The sequence below is a fragment of the Schistocerca americana genome, chromosome 2 (assembly GCF_021461395.2).
Source record: "Schistocerca americana isolate TAMUIC-IGC-003095 chromosome 2, iqSchAmer2.1, whole genome shotgun sequence".
NCBI classification, from domain to species: Eukaryota; Metazoa; Arthropoda; class Insecta; order Orthoptera; family Acrididae; genus Schistocerca; species Schistocerca americana.
In genome coordinates this window covers 650,226,884-650,246,399 of record NC_060120.1, presented here as the reverse complement: position 1 = coordinate 650,246,399, position 19,516 = coordinate 650,226,884, and positions in this window count along the sequence as shown.

Below are 19,516 nucleotides of genomic sequence, written 5' to 3'. Positions count from 1 at the left end.
GCAGTCTCAGTATACTATAAGGTGACTAACAGAGTAGCAGGGAAGAAAGAGATAAGTATGGAAAATAAACTGCAGATATAAAATGCATTATGACACCAATTAGAGCATATAGTAAGGAGAGTTTGTCACTACAAGAAAAACACCTAACTAAGGCTAAGTAGGATTACTGTGTCAGAAATGAAAGCATTGGAAAGACCAGAAGAAATTGAGTTAGAAATGAAAGAATTCAAGAAGAGATTGAGCAGAAGAAAGCAATGAGTGTTGTGGTTGAAAAGTATCAGTTGAACTGGTATGGGCATGTTAAGAGAATGGGAGAGGAAAGAAAAGCTAAACAAGTATCCGAAATTTGTGTGCAGAGAGGAGCTGGACATGGCAGAGCACACATCAGATGGATGGACAGGGTCAAGAAAATGGGACAAAGGCATGGAAAAACCATTGTGGAAAGGAAGAGATTGTCTGAAAATAGATTCAAATGGAAGAAATGAATAGGGCAAGGTTATCCTAATGCTTGAAAGTACAAGGGAACTGAAGAAGAAGAGGAAGACAAACTAGAAGAACTGTCTGCAAGTGTTCAAATTATCATAGACACAAGAAATATTTTTTTTACATACAAGAAAGCAGATTCCCCACAGGCATGTTGAGTCATTTGGTAGTTGTAGGTTGTTGAGTTTAACATGTTGTGGCAGATGTTCTGTCAGGAAGCTGTCAGAAATGATCCTAACACACTCAAAGCTAGGGTCAGACTGAGCCTGGCAGTGCTACAAAGTTTAGAGTCAGTCCCACCCAACCCAATTGGCCCAGTCATGCTGGAAACAATAAGAGTGCCACAAAAAATAATTCCATTACTTTCCAGAAACACTTTGTATATTTTTCCAGTCATATTATCATTTGTGTTGAGAGGTGTTCAAATTGCTGTCCATTCATCCAGATTTAGGCTTCAATAACAGAGCAACAGGTGTATGGAAAGACTAGGTTGATTACATTGGAGATCCTTCACAATATTTATTTAAAAAGGAAATGCCACAATAATTATCAGGTGCCAAAACCTAATTAAAACCACAATGAAATTAAACATTGCATCCAAATAAATAACTAATAAAACCACACAAAATAAAGAAAGAAACAAAATCAGACTGAAGCTTCACTACCAGTATTCTTCAAATTACAAGTGCCACTTATTGACGTGCTGTTAACCATCTTACACATTCCCTTAGCAGCTGTATTTTGATAAAAAAGGACTGCCTCCAGTAGCTTCTTGAACATAGCTAGTAGCAATTTCACACCTACTGGTGACATATGTGTAGTGCTGGAACCCCACCACATCAGGAACACTTCCGCTTGATCACCAGGCAGTTGGCCTTCTCACCCAGCTGTAATTATGGGCAATCATGAGCACCTTCATTCATTATAAAAATAAAAATAAAATCATCCAATTACAGCAGAAACTACCATGCATTTCTCAAAGATGCATAATTCTGCTAGTATGAGGAAAAAAAGGTGCACCATACTGTTAGTATATTCCATAATTAAAACTGAGAAATATCAAATAAAAGAAGAAAAACTGGTCAACGGTCCATAACATTTTTACCACACTTCAAATACTAAATTAAGCATTAATTCAGAGCAAAAAGCTAGATAATATTCTACATGCATTTAAAAACCAAACAACAGAATTTTATGGCAATACTGACCTTACACCTTATCTTAGAAGAAAGATTATGGAAAGGCAAACCTACATTTCTAGCATTTGTAGACTTAGAGAAAGCTTTTGACAATGTTGACTGGAATACTCTCTTTCAAATTCTAAAGGTGGCAGGGATAAAATACAGGGAGTGAATGGCTATTTACAATTTGTACAGAAACCAGATGGAACTTATAAGAGTCGAGGGGCATGAAAGGGAAGCAGTGGTGGGGAATGGAATGAGATAGGGTTGTAGCCTCTCCCCGATGTTATTCAATCTGTATATTGAGCAAGCAGTGAAGGAAACAAAAGAAAAATTTGGAGTAGGTATTAAAACCCATGGAGAAGAAATAAAAACTTTGAGGTTCGCCGATGACATTGTAATTCTGTCAGAGACAGCAAAGGACTTGGAAGAGCAGTTGAACGGAATGGACAGTGTCTTGAAAGGAGAATATAAGATGAATATCAACAAAAGCAAAACAAGGGTAATGGAATGTAGTCAAATTAAGTCAGGTGACGCTGAGGGAATTAGATTAGGAAATGAGACACTTAAAGTAGTAAAGGAGTTTTGCTATTTGGGGAGCAACATAACTGATGATGGACGAAGTAGAGAGGACATAAAATATAGACTGGCAATGGCAAGGAAAGTGTTTCTGAAAAAAAGGAATTTGTTAACATCGAGTATAGATTTAAGCATCAGGAAGTCGTTTCTGAAAGTATTTGTATGGAGTGTAGCCATGTATGGAAGTGAAACATGGACGATAAATAGTTTAGACAAGAAGAGAATAGAAGCTTTCGAAATGTGGTGCTACAGAAGAATGCTGAAGATTAGATGGGTAGATCACATAACTAATGAGGAGGTATTGAATAGAATTGGGGAGAAGAGGAGTTTGTGGCACAACTTGACTAGAAGAAGGGATCGGTTGGTAGGACATATTCTGAGACAATGAGGGATCACCAATTTAGTATTGGAGGGCAGCGTGGAGGGTAAAAATCATAGAGGGAGACCAAGAGATGAATACACTAAGCAGATTCAGAAGGATGTAGGCTTCAGTAGGTACTGGGAGCTGAAGAAGCTTGCACAGGATAGAGTAGCATGGAGAGCTGCATCAAACCAGTCTCAGGACTGAAGACCACAACAACAACATTTGCACCAGTTCACCTGACCTCTTCAATTTATCTCTTCAGTAAGGTCATTTAGAAAGAGAATTAACACCAATCTTAATAGAAAAGTTACATGGTTTAGTCACATTAATGTAAACACTGCCTATGTAAGATGTCAATGTGCAGTAACCACTCACAGATGATGGGTGGCAGTACAAGCAGTGGAGGGTATATAAAGCATGTTGGGGATATGGAAAACAGTGCAGTCATTGTCATAATGTGAAAATGGAGTGATTTATCCAACATCCAAAAAAGCATGATCATTGGCTTTCATGCCAAGGGTGAAGTTTCTCCAAAATGGCAAAGTTTGTAAACTGTTCACGTGCCGTGGTGGTTAAAGTATATCGTCCATGGAAAAAGGCATTATCCAAAGTTGCTGCTGAGGCAACTGTGGTGTACCATGAGCCACAGATGACAGGGGTGAACAATGGCTGCAGAGCTGTGTACGGGCAAATACATGCGCAGCTATAATTGTGTAGGCTTCTGCGACCATAGTCACTTGACATAAAAGTTTACTGGGTATGGTACTGCGTCATAATGTATAAAACTACTGCTACTGGACACAGAAGGAAGCCACTGCAACTGTGGCCAAAATGTTGGTTTTTCTCCAGTAGCAGTAGTTTTATACATTATGATGCAGTACCATACCCACAAAACGTTTATGCCAATATGTGCAGCTGTTGAGCAGCCAACTACACAGATGAACCAAGGAGCTACCAGTAGTGTCTCAATGACCATTCAGTTAACATTGCTGCGTATGGGCCTCTGCAGCAAGTGCCTGTTTCATGCATCCATGCTGACTGCTGTTCGTGGGCAACAAAGGCTGAAATTTTCACACCAGTAATAAAGCTATATGTCCACTGAGTGGTGACAGGTGGCGTTTTCAGATGAATCACGTTTTATGCTCCACGAGATAGATGGCCATTGGTGTGTACGGCATGAAATGCCTGAAAGCTTACAACCTGCGTATGACTGTCTGGGGAATGTTTTTAAGGGATCCCCTGTGCGATCTCATCATTCTGGAAGGCACAATGAATCAACTCAAGTATGTATCTGCCCTTAGGGTCCATGTCCACCCCTACATGCAGTTTATTTTTTTTCAACACGATGACATCTACCAGCAGGACAAAGCAATGTGTCACACAGCTTGTAGTGTATATACATGGTTTGAAGAGCACTAGGATGAGTTTATCATGCTCGTATGGCCACCAAATTCCCCAACTTTAAACCCAATTGTGAATCTGTGGGATCACCTTGATCAGACTGTGCATTCCCTGGATCCTCAACTGAGAAAAACAGTGCAGCTGTCCACAGCACTAGACTCAGCATGATTTCACATACCTGTTGGGACCTTCCAGAACTTCACTGACTCTCTTCCTGTATGTCTTGTCGTGGTTGCACTGCAGAAGGCAGTTATTCAGGATTCTGACAGGTGGAAACAGTAAAGTGACTGGACAGTATTCAATCTTTCACAAACTTACGTAAGCTATTAGGGCTTAGCACAAATTGTGGTTAACCCACTCCACAAAAGAGGGCTTGAGATAATATGATGTCATAATAGTATGTGCAATACCTCTTGAAAATATAAATCCCACAATAATTTAGACATAAATGCTGTGACATTATTGCAGACCATATACTGAAAGTGCCAAAACTTGCCAAACATCAACTGCAGCCAATGAATGATCCCTTGCGTAGTAGCACTGCATGTTGGAAACAACCAACAAAAATGAGCAAAGAAATCTACACACACAAGTATGAACCTATTCTCATCTTGCGACCTTGGGAGGGGGCCTACATACTCTATGTACAATCTCTTGATGGATGTTGTAACAACTTCTGAAGCTTATCATCCCTGCTGAATATTGCTTGACTTCCTTATCCATCCCATGACAAATAAAATTCTCCCACATCTTCATCCAGGTTTTGAATACTACTGGTGACTCATGGCAATACTCAGATACAAACGGTACTAATTTTGAGGGCAAATCTATATCACTTCATAATATGCAGACTTTCACAGCTGGTATTTGGATTATAGCTGATATTTGATTTATGGAAATAAGGCTGATATCCAAGGAACAATTGACAAGAATGGCAGAAAGAAATACAGTAGAAGAAGAATGGGTAGCTTTGAGGGACAAAGTAGTGAAGGCAGCAGAGGATCAAGTAGGTAAAAAGACAAGGGCTAGTAGAAATCCTTAGGTAACAGAGGAAATATTGAATTTGATTGATGAAAGGAGAAAGAATATGAATGCAGTAAATGAAGCAGGCAAAAAGGAATACAAACGTCTCAAAAATGAGATCGACAGGAAGTGCAAAATGGCTAAGCAAGGACGGCTAGAGGACAAATGTAAGGATGTAGAGGCTTATCTCACTAGGGGTAAGATAGATACTGCCTACAGGAAAATTAAAGAGACCTTTGGACAAAAGAGAACCACTTGTATGAATATCAAGAGCTCAGATGGAAACCCGGTTCTAAGCAAAGAAGGGAAAGCAGAAAGGTGGAAGGAGTATACAGAGGGTCTATACAAGGGCGATGTACTTGAGGACAATATTATGGAAATGGAAGAGGATGTAGATGAAGATGAAATGGGAGATATGATACTGTGTGAAGAGTTTGACAGAGCACTGAAAGACCTAAGTCGAAACAAGGCCCCGGGAGTAAACAACATTCCATTAGAGCTACTGACAGCCTTGGGAGAGCCACTCCTGACAAAACTCTACCATCTGATGAGCAAGATGTATGAGATGGGCGAAATACCCTCAGACTTCAAGAAGAATATAATAATTCCAATCCCAAAGAAAGCAGGTGTTGACAGATGTGAAAATTACCGAACTATCAGTTTAATAAGTCACGACTGCAAAATACTAATGCAAATTCTTTACAGACAAATGGAAAAACTAGTAGAAGCCGACCTCAGGGAAATTCAGTTTGGATTCCATAGAAATATTGGAACATGTGAGGCAATACTGACCCTACGACTTATCTTAGAAGCTAGATTAATGAAAGGAAAACCTACATTTCTAGCATTTATAGACTTAGAGAAAGCTTTTGACAATGTTGACTGGAATACTCTCTTTCAAATTCTGAAGGTGGCAGGAGTAAAATACAGGGAGCGAAAGGCTATTTACAATTTGTACAGAAACCAGATGGAACTTATTAGAGTCGAGGGGCATGAAAGGGAAGCAGTGGTGGGGAATGGAATGAGATAGGGTTGTAGCCTCTCCCCGATGTTATTCAATCTGTATATTGAGCAAGCAGTGAAGGAAACAAAATAAAAATTTGGAGTAGGTATTAAAATCCATGGAGAAGAAATAAAAACTTTGAGGTTTGCCAATGACAGTGTAATTCTGTCAGAGACAGCAAAGGACTTGGAAGAGCAGTTGAGCGGAATGGACAGTGTCTTGAAAGGAGGATATAAGACGAACATCAACAAAAGCAAAATGAGGATAATGGAATGTAGTCGAATTAAGACAGGTGATGCTGAGGGAATTAGATTAGGAAATGAGACACTTAAAGTAGTAAAGGAGTTTTGCTATTTGGGGAGCAAAATAACTGATGATGAACGAAGTAGAGAGGATATAAAATATAGACTGGCAATGGCAAGGAAAGAATTTCTGACGAAGAGGAATTTGTTAACATCGAATATAGATTTAAGCGTCAGGAAGTCTTTTCTGAAAGTATTTGTAAGGAGTGTAGCCATGTATGGAAGTGAAACATGGACGATAAATAGTTTAGGCAAGAAAAGAATAGAAGCTTTCGAAATGTGGTGCTACAGAAGAATGCTGAAGATTAGATGTGTAGATCACATAATTAATGAGGAGGTATTGAATAGGATTGGGGAGAAGAGAAGTTCGTGGCACAACTTGACTGGAAGAAGGGATCAGGTGGTAGGGCATGTTCTGAGGCATCAAGGGATCACCAATTTAGTACTGGAGGGCAGTGTGAAGGGTAAAAATTGTAGAGGGAGACCAAGAGATGAATACACTAAGCAGATTCAGAAGGATGTAGGTTGCAGTAGTTATTGGGAGATGAAGAAGCTTGCACAGAATAGAGTAGCAGAGTAGCATGGAGAGCTACATCAAACCAGTCTCAGGACTGATGACCACAACAACAACAACAACAACATCCAAGGCATAATTCTCTGCCTAACATTTCGTCTTCCACTGCCAAAAACATTATCAAAGGCTTAAACGACTCAAAAGCTATCACATATTCAAACAAGCACAGCAAGCTGAACTATTTATATGTAATCATGTAACAATCAGTTTGCGACATCGTCAGATTGCTGCCTAAGGTGCAGAATTGCACTGATATGCACTACAGAGTTTGTAGTGGGGAAGAGTTGGCACTATTTGTTTTATTTAGATCTAAGACCCATAGTTTGTTCAATTTCAATCCGTCTTCTTTTCTGTTGAAATTGTTTTTGTGTTTTTGAATTTCTGTAGTTTCTCTATGTATCCTAGTGTAGTAATTATTAGATATTTCTAAAACCACAATGTCAGAGAAACAACTTTGGTGATTTCCCTGTTCTAGTGCATAACCTGCTACTGCTGATTTATCAGTCTTGTCCTGCTGACAATTGGTCCTGTGTTGCTTAAGGTGGGGATGTTAATGCTTATTTTTGTAGTTCCTATGTACACTCAGCTGCAAGTGCATGGGATTTTATATACTCCTGCTGCGCTAAGCGGCAGCTGCAGGTCCTTTGCAGTGTTCAAATATTCACACAAGTTCCTTGTTTTTCCTTGTTTATTTAAACACTGTATCAACCCTGTGTTTTCTGAGTTCTTCACTGATGCAATCTGTGATGCTTTTTACAAATTAAAGGAAAACAGGCCTTTTAGTCGGTTCTTTTATGTTGGAAGCTCTAGATCTTTTAGGATTTAGTGCCCTATTTATCTCTAAAGCCTACAGAAAGCCCATTCATTTATATAGATATCTTCTCAAAAAATTCCTGTCACCATCCCAAGCAGAAAAGAGGAGTGATCAGCACATTAATGAACCAGGTTAACAGAATCTGTGAACCACAGTACTTGGAGGACAAGGTCAATCATTTCAGAAAAGCTTTCACAAGACACAGCTACTCTGACAAAGTGACTGCATCTGTTTGAACTATGAATTTCCTTCAGAAGGGAAGAGTCACAGATGCAATTGCTAAAGCTGTCTTAAGGTCCCCAGTTCATTCAATAGACTTGCAATTTTTGCAAGGTTAGGTATGAACTTCCGAAAAAATTATTCCAGACAACTTCCTATGGCCTTGTGATTCTTCGGTGGTGGATGGACATCAATAGCCTGGTGTAAATGTGATCATTACAAATACCCTGGAAAGAAACAATCTGTCCCAGAACTGACATTTGCGACTGAGCAAGTTTTGCCTTAAGAGGCTAATCCTCATGTCTTTCAACTGGAGCAAGCCCTCCTCAAAGTGCCACATATCCCACAAACAAGTTTAGCTAAAGATAACCCAGTCACCTAGATAGTGATAAATTAACTTAAAATTTGATATCTGAAAAAATACTAACATACAAGGCAAGACACTGCTCTGACCCAGAACCCAAACAGAACCCAGTTAAATTTGTACAGATTTCAATCAATAGTGAATGTTATAATGGTTTGGAATCTTCAAACAAAGGAATCTGAGAACAGGCCTGGTTGAGATCCAGAATGGTGAATGATTTAGCCTAACAAAGCAAAGAGGACTAAGAACGTAAATTAGTCAGTGCAATGAACTGTAAAATTATCTTTTCATTCAATGCACAACAGTCTACAACTGGCCAAAGTCCTCTATACCCTTTCGGAACCAAATATATGGGTAAAGAATACAGACAATGAGAAGGTATAATAATTCCTTCCTGAATCAAACAGTGGAAAATCCAGTATGGAATAATGCAGTATTATGAGTCGTACCACCTCCCAAAGTCCCACTGTCCAGCCACAGAAAAGCATTCCCCTTGTGACTCAGTACTAACCAGGACTGGAGCAACTGAATCACATTCTGTGCTAGTGTTTTGACTATCTCTCATCATGCCCTGAAATGAGGAATGTCCTACCCACTATCTTTCCAACACCTCCCACAGTGGTATTCTGCTGCTACCAAACCAACACAATATCCATCCCTACACAACCCCTGATCCCAACCCCTAGCCTCATGGCTCACAAGGCTTATATCCTTAGGTGTAAGACCTGTCCCACACACCTTCCCACCATCACCTAATCCAGTCCAGTCATAAGCATCACCTATCCCATCAAAGGCAGGGCTACCTGTGAAACCTGTCATGTGATCTACAAGCTAAGCGGCAGCCACTGTGCTGTCTTCTACATTAGTGTGACAACCAACAAGCTGTCTACCCACATGAGTGTCCACTGAAAAACTGTGGCCAAGGAACAGATGGACCACCCAGTTGCTGAGCTCGCTGTCTAATATGATGTTCTTCATTTCAATGACTGCTTCACAGATTGTGCCATCTGGATCATTCCTCTCAACATTATCTTTCCTGAATTTTGCAGGTGGGAACTCTCCCTGAATTATATTCTATGTTCCAGTAATCCTCCTGGCCTCAGTCCTACATGCATACTGTCCAATTTTGATAAAAGCCTTTTTGGCTGAAAGCTTACTTGTTTGACAGTCTTTTTGTTGTGCCTATCTGCAACTCAGCATCTCTGCTGTATGGTGAGTTGTAATCCATCCTTTTCATAATTCCTTCCTGAAGCAGTTTGTTAAAGACCAACTGGTGTTTCATCCACAGAGGCAAAGCAGTATGATGGTTCACTGACTGGATTATTATCAATGAATGGAATATTGTACTTGCCTAATTTAGCAGACTCCAGTTCACTGGTAAAAGTGTCTGAATATGAATGACATACATGACACACCTGTGTGGCCTGCTCAGAAATTAGATGCCTAAAATAAATTATCAATCTCTGGTTAACACATTCTCCACCATGAACCAGCATGGACAGCTTATGAGGATGATTACAAAATCTGTAAGTTCACCTCACACAAATACAGAATGAAAATTGTTGTTCCCTTCCATTACAAATAAGGCCCATATGTGAGATTTAAGTCTGAATCAAGAATCACAGAGACAGTTAAGCAATTAACTACCTTAACTTTTAACTTCCAGATGGATCTCTTGATCCACCACTTAACAAATTCAGTTTACTAGAGTTGCCCACCCAGCAGTTCCTGAGTTTGGTCCACAATGGGGGAAATTGGTAAAGTGACTGATATGATTGGTACCTGTCGTACCAACATTTGCTAATGAATGATGAACTCCCTATGTCAAATAGAGCACAAACCAGTTCCTCATTTACATTAAGACAAATAAATGGTACATGAACAATAGAAGAAGCAAACTATCTAATTATACCTTATTAGTCTAAACACTCCAATCTTGTCCCTATTCCTCATTCCTTGTCAGTCAGAATTCTTCCTGTTCCTTGGCTGGAAGCATGGTCAGTTTCATTTAAAATTGTCAGGGCTCCCACATCTAAAATACCTAAATGTCAATCTGTTGTTCTTATAATAGCCTTTCCTGCCCACCATTGGCACCTTTATTTTTGTTTTGTTTTGCTTTATGGCGCAAAAAACAAAACAAAAAAACTGGAGTCATATGCATCCAAGTCAAAACTACAGAACATGAACACAGAGAGGATTTAAACAACTATACATCAGTCCCAAGTAACAGAATAGAAGACAGCTAGAAACAGGCACGTGGAAAAAGGGATAAAAAGACACCATACAGAAATGGAGGTCCAAAACAAAAAATTAAATGGCTTTCACCATATTGCTTCAGTGGATAAAAAGTAAAATGCGGTCAACAGCCCATGCTCATTCACTAAAATGGCTGATAAATCAGATGGCAAACTCAAGCTGGAATGTAAATTATTAAAAAAAGGGCATTCCATCAGGAAGTGGCGGACAGCTAAAATTTGGGTGCAATGTGTACAAAGTGGTGGGGAGGGGCCGCTTAGCAAATGATGATGGCTAAAAAGGCAGTGCCCAATACGCAGCTGAGTTAAAATAATCTCCTCCTGGTGGGAGGGCCAAGAAGAGATTGTCCAAGGCATTGGGAGAGGCTTAATAAGCCGAAGCTTATTCCCGTGAAGGGAGGACCATTGGTAAAGACAAAGGGACACCAGCTCCTGACAGACGGCAGTGCAGAGATCATCAGAGGGAATATAGGTACTTGCAGGTTGAGGTACGAGGACTGCAGCCTTGGCGGCAGTGTCAGCAGCCTCGTTTCCTGACAGACCAACATGACCAGGAACCCACAGAAACATGACACCGTCTCCACCAAGAGTGAGCAAGTGACAGTTTTCCTGAACCTGCTGTATTAAGGGATGGGCAGTGTACAGTACACATAGACTTTGAAGGGAACTGAATGAGTCTGAACAGAGGACATAATTAAAAAGGCTGTGTCACCAGATGTACTCTGTAGCCTGATACAAGGTGAAGAGCTTGGTTGTTATAAATACTGAGTAGTGTACCGATATTGAAAGACTTGGGTGCCAATGGTGAAGGCACACCTGACCCCACGGTCAGTCTGAGAGCCATCAGTGTATACAAAGATACAATCGCAAAGTTCCATGCGAAGGTCATGAAACTGAAGGTGATAGACAGAGGCTGGAGTACTGTCCTTACGAAGCAAATGAAGGCCAAGGTTAACATGGGCCGCTTCATGAAGCCAAGGTGGTGAAGGATTCGCACCCACTGGGAAAGTTGCAGGTAGTGTGAAGTTAAGCCACCCTAGCAAGTGCCGAAAGCAAACCCCAGCAGGTAACAGAGAAGAGCATGATGAGCCCCATACTGACGATCAAAGGAACCATCAAAGAAGGAGGAATAGGAGGGGTTGCCACGCATGGCAGACAAATGGCATACATACCTGCTGAGGAGAAAGTCATGGTGGTAGGACAGTGGTAGATCAGCAGCTTGAGCATACAGACTCTCAACCAGGCTGGTGTAAAAGTTGCCCGTGGCCAAACAGATGCCTCAATGGTGGATAGTGTTGAGATGGCGTAAGAGGGATGGGCATGGAGACACATAAACAAAGCACCCATAGTCAAGTTTCGAATGGACAAGGGACTGGTACAAACAGAGCACCCCAAGAAGTACCATTGAGGAAATGTAGGATATTGAGGGACTGTGTACAGCAGGCTGACATAGGAGGACTGAGAGAGTTTCCTATCGAGCATGAGCCCCAGGAATTTTGTAGTTTCAATGAATGGAAGGGCAAAAGTCCTAAGACGTAGAGAAGGTGGGAGAAACCATTTGCACCACCAGAAATTCATTCAGACAGTGTTTGTTTTGTCAGTGGAAAAGTGAAAGCCATTGTCGATGCTCCAGGAGTAAAGACGATCAAGACAGCACTGAAGATGCCGTTTAGTGAGACAGGTTCATGGAGAATGGCAATAGATGGCAAATCATCAACAAAAAGGGATCCAGAGATGCCCAGCTGGAGACAAGCCATTATAGGGTTAATGGCGATAGCAAAGAGGAAGACACTCAGGACAGAACCCTGAGGCACAGAATTTTCCTGGATAAAGGTGTCTGACAAGGCAGAGCCCACACACACCTTGAAAACTTATTCTTGTAAAAATTCTCGAAGAAAACAGGGCAGACACCCACAGAAACCCCATGTGTAAAGAGTACGGAGGATACCAGTTCTCCAGAAAGTGTCGTAGGCCTTCTTCAAATTGAAAAACACAGCCACAGTCTGGGATTTCCACAGAAAACCATTAATGACATGGGTGGACAAAGTAATGAGATGGTCAACTGCAGAACGATGCACTTGAAATCCACACTGTGCATTTGTTAGTAAATGGTGAGACTCGAGCCACCACACCAGCCGGCCATGAATCATATTTTCCATCACCTTGCGAACGCAGCTGGTAAGAGAGATGGGGAAGTAGGTAGAAGGAAGGTTTTTGTTCTTACCAGGCTTAGTTATGGGTATGACGGTGGATTCATGCCAGCATCCAGGAAATGTGCCCTCAGCCCAGATGCGGTTGTACGTGTTAAGCAGAAAGTGCTTGCCCGCAAGAGAAAGGTGCTACAACATCTGAATGTGGATGGTGTCTGGCCTTGGGGTGGAGGATGAGGATGAACTGAGAGCATGATCAAGCTCCATCATAGTAAAGGCGGCATTGTAGCACTCACGATTCTGAGAAGAGAAGGGTATTGCTCGAACCTCCTCTGCTCGCTTCCAATGGAGGAAGGCATGGTGATAGTGGGAAGAGCTCAAAACTTCCACAAAATGGCGGCCCAAGGCATTGGAGATAGCAATAGGCTCCACGATCACATCATCAGCTACTGTCAGGCTGGAAATTGGGGAATGGATCTTGTTTCCAGAGAGCCGTCAGTGGTTGGCCCATACGACAGAGGAAGGTGTGGAACTGTTAAAAGAACTAGTGAATGAAATCCAACTAGCTCTTTTGCTATCCTGAAGAATGCGACAACACTTTGCACACATCTGTCTATAATGATTGCAGTTTGCCAGCGTAGGGTGGCAGTTAAAAATGCAGAGAGCATGTCTCCATGTGCGAATTGTATCGCGGATGCCTCAGTCCACGAAGGGACTGGGATACGATGTGGTAAAGAGGAAGTGCACGGAATGGAACGTTCTGCAGCAGTAAGGATAACATTTGTGAGATATTCCACCTAGTCATCACAACAGGGGAAATCTTTCTCTTTGAAGGTCACCAGGGAGGAGTAAAGCTGCCAGTCATCGTTAGAAAGCTGCCATTTTGGTGTGCACATGGGTGGGGTAGGTGTCAGCAAACAGATAGCACACAGGAAATGGTTGCTCAAGTAGATGTCAAAAACAATGGACCACTCACGCTGAGGAGCAAGATGGGCAGTGCAAAAGGATAGGTCCAGATAGGACTAGGTGTGCTTGGAGTTGGAAAGGAAAGTGGGTGCTCCAGTGTTAAGGCAGAAGAGGTGAAGTTGGTTAAAAAGGTTAGCCAAAAGGACACCTGTCTGACAGGCTCTGGGAAAACCCTAAAGGGGATGATGCACATTAAAGTCACCGAGTAGCAAAAATGGGAGAGGTAGCTGCCCAATAAGTTGAAGGAAGTCTGTACTGGTGACAGCAAATGATGGAGGGACATGAATGGTACAGAGGGAAAAAGTCAGGTGGGGAAGGAAAAGGCAAACTGCAACAGTTTGAACATTGGTAGTCAGGGAGATGGGTTGACTATGAATGTCATGAGATGGAATGCCGACCTCAGGGGGAAGGTGAAAATGAATCAGTAAGAAATGTGAAAGCTCAAGGCGGTTGTGAGGGCACAATTTCATTTCCTGAAGGCAGAGTACAAGGGGGCACTGTGATGTGAAAAGCAGCTGTAAATCCTCTTTGTGGGACTGAACATAGTAAACATTCCATTGGAGGAGAGTCATGATGAGGAAGGGAAGTAGGGGTGTCACCTCGGTGGCTGTCGAATGACAGCTGGGGAAGAGGTACTACTACAGGACACAGAAGCAGGAGGATCCTGCTCCGTGGGATCCACAGAAGCATCAGCTTGCTTGTGCGATCCATCTGTGGAGTCCAATGCCAAAAAATGGTTGTTAGTGAACGATGACACGGAGGCTGGCTGGGCTAAGGTATCACGTGGCGACACCATTGAAGAGGGTCTTCCAGTTGGCAAAGGAGAAGACCATTCGCCTGTGGTGAACTTCCTCAAGCCTTTCCAGTTAGATGAAGACTCGGGTGTTGTTTGGCTGGAGGGACGGAGAAAGTCTTCATGGGAGTACTCCTTCTGTCCTTTCTGGCTGACTGGTTGTGTAGTTGGTGGCATCGTCCCTGGAGGCAAGAGTTTGATGGCTTGTTGCACAGCTGGAGGGGGTAATGGCGATGCTACCTTGACACTGAGCGATTTCACAACCTCAGAGATGAATTGGAGGTCACGTGTCAGTGTGGCCATGTCTTTCATGGAGCAAGGGGTAAAAAGGACAGAACTATAGGTACCAGATGGGAGAACACAGGGTTTGCGACTAGCCAGTAACTTCCAAGCGACTGGATAAGGCACCTTTTCCTTTACCCTGATCTCTTGAACAGCCCACTCATCAAGATACACTGGACAATCCCAAGAGGAGGCAGCATGGCCGCCATTGCAGTTGATACAGCATGTGACACATTTGGCTGGGTGTCGACAAGATGTCTAAGTGTGGTTGAAATGATAACACTGGTAGCAGTGCATCGGGTTCAGAATGTACAGCCGGGCAGTGATAATTTCATAGCCTGCTTTGAGCTTGGATGGAAGCACCACTCTATCAAAGGTGAGGAAGAGAGTGCGAGTGGGCACTAAGGAGGAATCTACCTTTTTCATTACACAATGGATGGAAATGACATGCTAATCAAAGAGGTAAAATTGGATTTTGGGCTTGGTTAGATGATTGAGCAGCCTGGTGTAAATTACACCACGGGAAGAATTCAAAGTTCTGTGGGCCTCGACACAAACAGTGTAACTGTGGAGAAGTGAGGCAGCAAGCAGTTGCTGTGCTTGAGAATCAGAAGTGGTCTTCAAAAGCAAAGTGCCATTCTGTGAATGAGGGCAGGATTTCACAGGGCCAGCAATTGCATCTACATCTTTCTGAATAATAAACGGATTTACCATGGTGAAGGACTGACCATCTTCAGTATGTGAGACCACGAGGAACCGTGGTGCAGCAGGAAGGGTCTTTGAATCATTAGCCTCATTACATTTACATGTTGTAGACATTGAGTGGGAAGATGATTGACTCATTGCAAGGAAATCCCCCATGATTGCTGGTGTCTCCAATGGCATGCTCCTTCCAACTGGGGGCTCCCTTCATAAGGGGGTGCACCCACCTTATGTGATTGTTCACACCCCAGGTCACACCTCCCAAACAACTGACAGGGGGACCAATCGGCAATTTTGGAGGGTTACAGCTAAGGCAGTCACCCCACCCTGGGCCTGGCCTGTACCAAGGGGTACGTGGGAACCCTTCCTGTGGACCCAGGGCTGGGAATTACACATTACTCAGTCACCTGTTATGTGTCAGATGCATGGGCCAGCCTTCAAGAGCACACGAGGAGGAAGAAGAAAAAAGAGGATCCTCACATGCTGAAGTGCAGGAATGAGAGCAGAAGGGAAAAGAAGAAAAGTCAGACTGTTCGCACATCAACGACGGAATGCAGAACATTACCACTAATACCTCAGACATGTTCCCCAAGGGAGGGCAAAAAGAATAGCAAGAGGATAGACATGTAGCCCGGAAGGGAAAAAACAATGCAAAGGCTGGGGTCCCATGGTAGCTAAGCACGAACCCGCCAAAGAGTGGCAAGTCCCCTGGGGGCATTGGCATCTTTGAGTCACATATTCTGGTTTCTGCTTTTCACTTTACATCCTTATAATGGATGATCTTAACCTGCCATAGCATACCTTGTAAGTCCTTGAATGATTGTAGGCTCTTCAGAGACAACAACTGAGACTGGTCTCAGGGCCAATCCCATTGAAAACATTATTTATAATTTCTGCTTCACCACAGAAACTCCTTCAACGTGAACCTTGTAATAAATGAAGCCCCGTTGAAATCCGTCCCCCCCCCCCCCCCCCCCCCAACAGAAATATGACACCACCTGATTTTTGGCCATATTTGAAATTGTTTTCATTTGTGAAGTATTTAATTCGTGATTTTGGATGTTTATAAAGTTTTCTAATATTTTACTGTGGCAAAACTTTGCCACATACATATTTTTCTGTTAATATATCAATAGTTACTTATGCCATGATATTATATTGTGAAAATTTGTTTTCCAATCAATGTCAGTAAAAGTGTATAAAACAGAATATTATCACTTATTCATATTTTGCTGTGTCATTTTAAAGTCATTGCAGACAATTGCATGTATTTATAATGTTACTGATTGACAAATGATATTTGATTAACGTATCAACCTAACATACCACAACTTTCAAAATATTCGCTCTAATTTTAAAATACTATTACTATCTATTGATTTCATGATTTCTGAAAGAATTTACATTTGGGAAACATAAACATTAAACTGTAAATATTATAATACTTAAAAACAGAAGTTACCTAGATAGTTTTTTGATCTATAGAACTTTCTGGAATCTTCAGAACAATTTGCACGGTATGTATTATTCTTGCTTGGTGCCAGTTGCATCAGACTCATTCTATATCGAAGACAGTGAACATGATGTGAAGATCTTTTACTTTTTGTTGTTTGAAAGACAATGGGTCTCTTCCTAGCTTTCATGTGTATTCCAAGTAATTAAGATCCTCCTGCCATGTCATTTCAGCAACCCAGGACCTATTGAGTTGTGTTAAGACTATGCTGTTGCCGCCACCCCTGACACTGACTTTGCAAGTTAAGTAAATAATTAATAATATGTGTGTGGATATTCTTCTCTCAAATTTTATCTACAGACATTGCGTATGAAGAGGTTTACACTTACTAGCAATTTTATTTAAAATTAACCTTTGTAATATTGAAAATTAAGGGACAGTCTTTATGCCGTGACATTCTGCACATACTCCACCAGTGGATATCCAGTTTCTCATACTCTCCAGTGATGTTTTTCACTAATTCCATAGTGCACAAGAGGCTGCTGGTTTCTTACACAAATACTGATGGAAATTATTGAGATTATACCATGGTTCCCAGCCTGGTGATAGCTATACCCTGAGGGGGAAAATTCAATTTTCTGAGAGGTAAAAATAAGATGCTTTAATTGTGCTTCAGTCACAAAACTAAATTAGTTTAAACACTGTTTGTAAGACTGTAACAGTAATTGTACAAGTTACCAATAATTAACTTTTTCCCAAAAACTTGTGTGAAATAGCGTGATGGAGCTTACAGCTTGTAAAACAAATGTATAAACATCTTACACACACAGTTTACTCACCACACATCTACTTTGTACTAAGAATCTATAACAATAAAATTGAGACATATATATCCCAAATATTTGAATACCTGATGAAAATGCCTTCTCATAGTTTATTTATTTATTTATTTGTTTGTTTATCCTTTGAATCATTTTGGTATAAGTCATGCACATGGCGATGCACAAACATACAACTGATGTTGGACAATTCATAGCATGATGTAATGGTCTGATGACATGAGGTGATGTGATGGGAATGTACAAAGATGATTTTACATGGTTATTAGTTATTTTAGATCCATATATTTCTCACATATATACAAAATACATGCCTAGTTAGCATAATTAAAGTTGAGCACACAATCTAGATACTGTGTAAAAGCAATGATCAAACAGGAAGGTTTTCAGGCTTATTGAACAAAGGCAGAGACTTCCTGTTCCTTATTTCTGGTGGCAGACTGTTGTATAGCTGGAGGTCTTGGTTAAATGGTTTTTGAAGGTGGAGATACACATATTTTGAACATGGAATTTCCTTTTTTGTTTTGTACAATGATCATAAACACTCACCTTAGAACTTGAATGCACCTTGTAGTAGTAGTAGTAGTAGTAGTAGTAGTAGTAGGAGTAGCACAAAGAACTGGCAGCCTGAAGTCTTCCTCCCAATTTCTGTTATTTCAGAAGTAAGGAGACCAGTAATCAAGCAATTTAAAAATAGTAAGTATAGTGCACAAAATTAAACTTGGTTGGCTTTAAATGGGGGTGCTGGGTGTTGTTGAAAAAACTGTCACCAAGGAGAGGTGTGTTGTGGAGAAAGCTTGTTTTGTAACAATTGTCTACCCTCAATGTGAATAGTTAGCTTAGTTTTCTGAGGAGTTGAATGTAGCACTTATGATGCACTAAAAACTGATTCATTATCCTAAAAAAAGTTGTTAAAAATAATTGGTACCAGTTGTCTCATTGACTCTTTACTTTGTGGTTCGTCCAAAGAAAATTCTCTTTCAATTTGAAGTTCAGTTAAGTCCTAATACAAGGGATGTTCAATAAATAATGCAACACTATTTTTTTCTCGCTCAATTATGATTGAAAAAGTGCAGAATTTGTTGTGGGACAAGGCAGAATATTCCCACTGCATCCCCTATAGTTTCATGAAGTTCTGATTGGTGGCAGTACTATATGCAGCCTTCCAAATGATGTCTCTAACAGAGCTTAGTTCCAAGCAGATAGCTGACATGAGTTTCTTCTGGTGGAAAACCAGAGCATCACAGATATTCATAGGCACTCACAAAATGTCTGCAGAGACCTGACAGTGAACAAAAGCATGGTGAGTCATTCGGCAAGACGTCTGCCATCATCAGAACAGGGTCATGCAAACCTGTCCGATCTCCCACATTCCAGCTGGCTGCACACAACTGTGACTCCCACAATGTTTGAACGTGTGAGCACTTTCATTTGAGGTGTTTGAGGTGACTGACATGTCACAATCAAACACTTCATTGCTAAAATGGATGTCTCTGTTGGTAGTGTTCACACACTCATCCACCAGTTGGGATACTCAAAGGTGTGTGCCTTCTGTGATTCTCACCATCTGATAGAAGAGGATAAAGAGTAGTGAATGGCCGTCTGTCTGGAATTGCTTGTGCTTTATGACGCTGATAATGACAATTTTTTGTTAAACATTGTCACAGGTGATGAAACATTGATTCATCACTTCGAACTGGAAACAAAGTGGCAATCCATGGAACGGGGTCACACCACCTCTCCTCCACAGAAAAAGTTCAAAGCTGCAT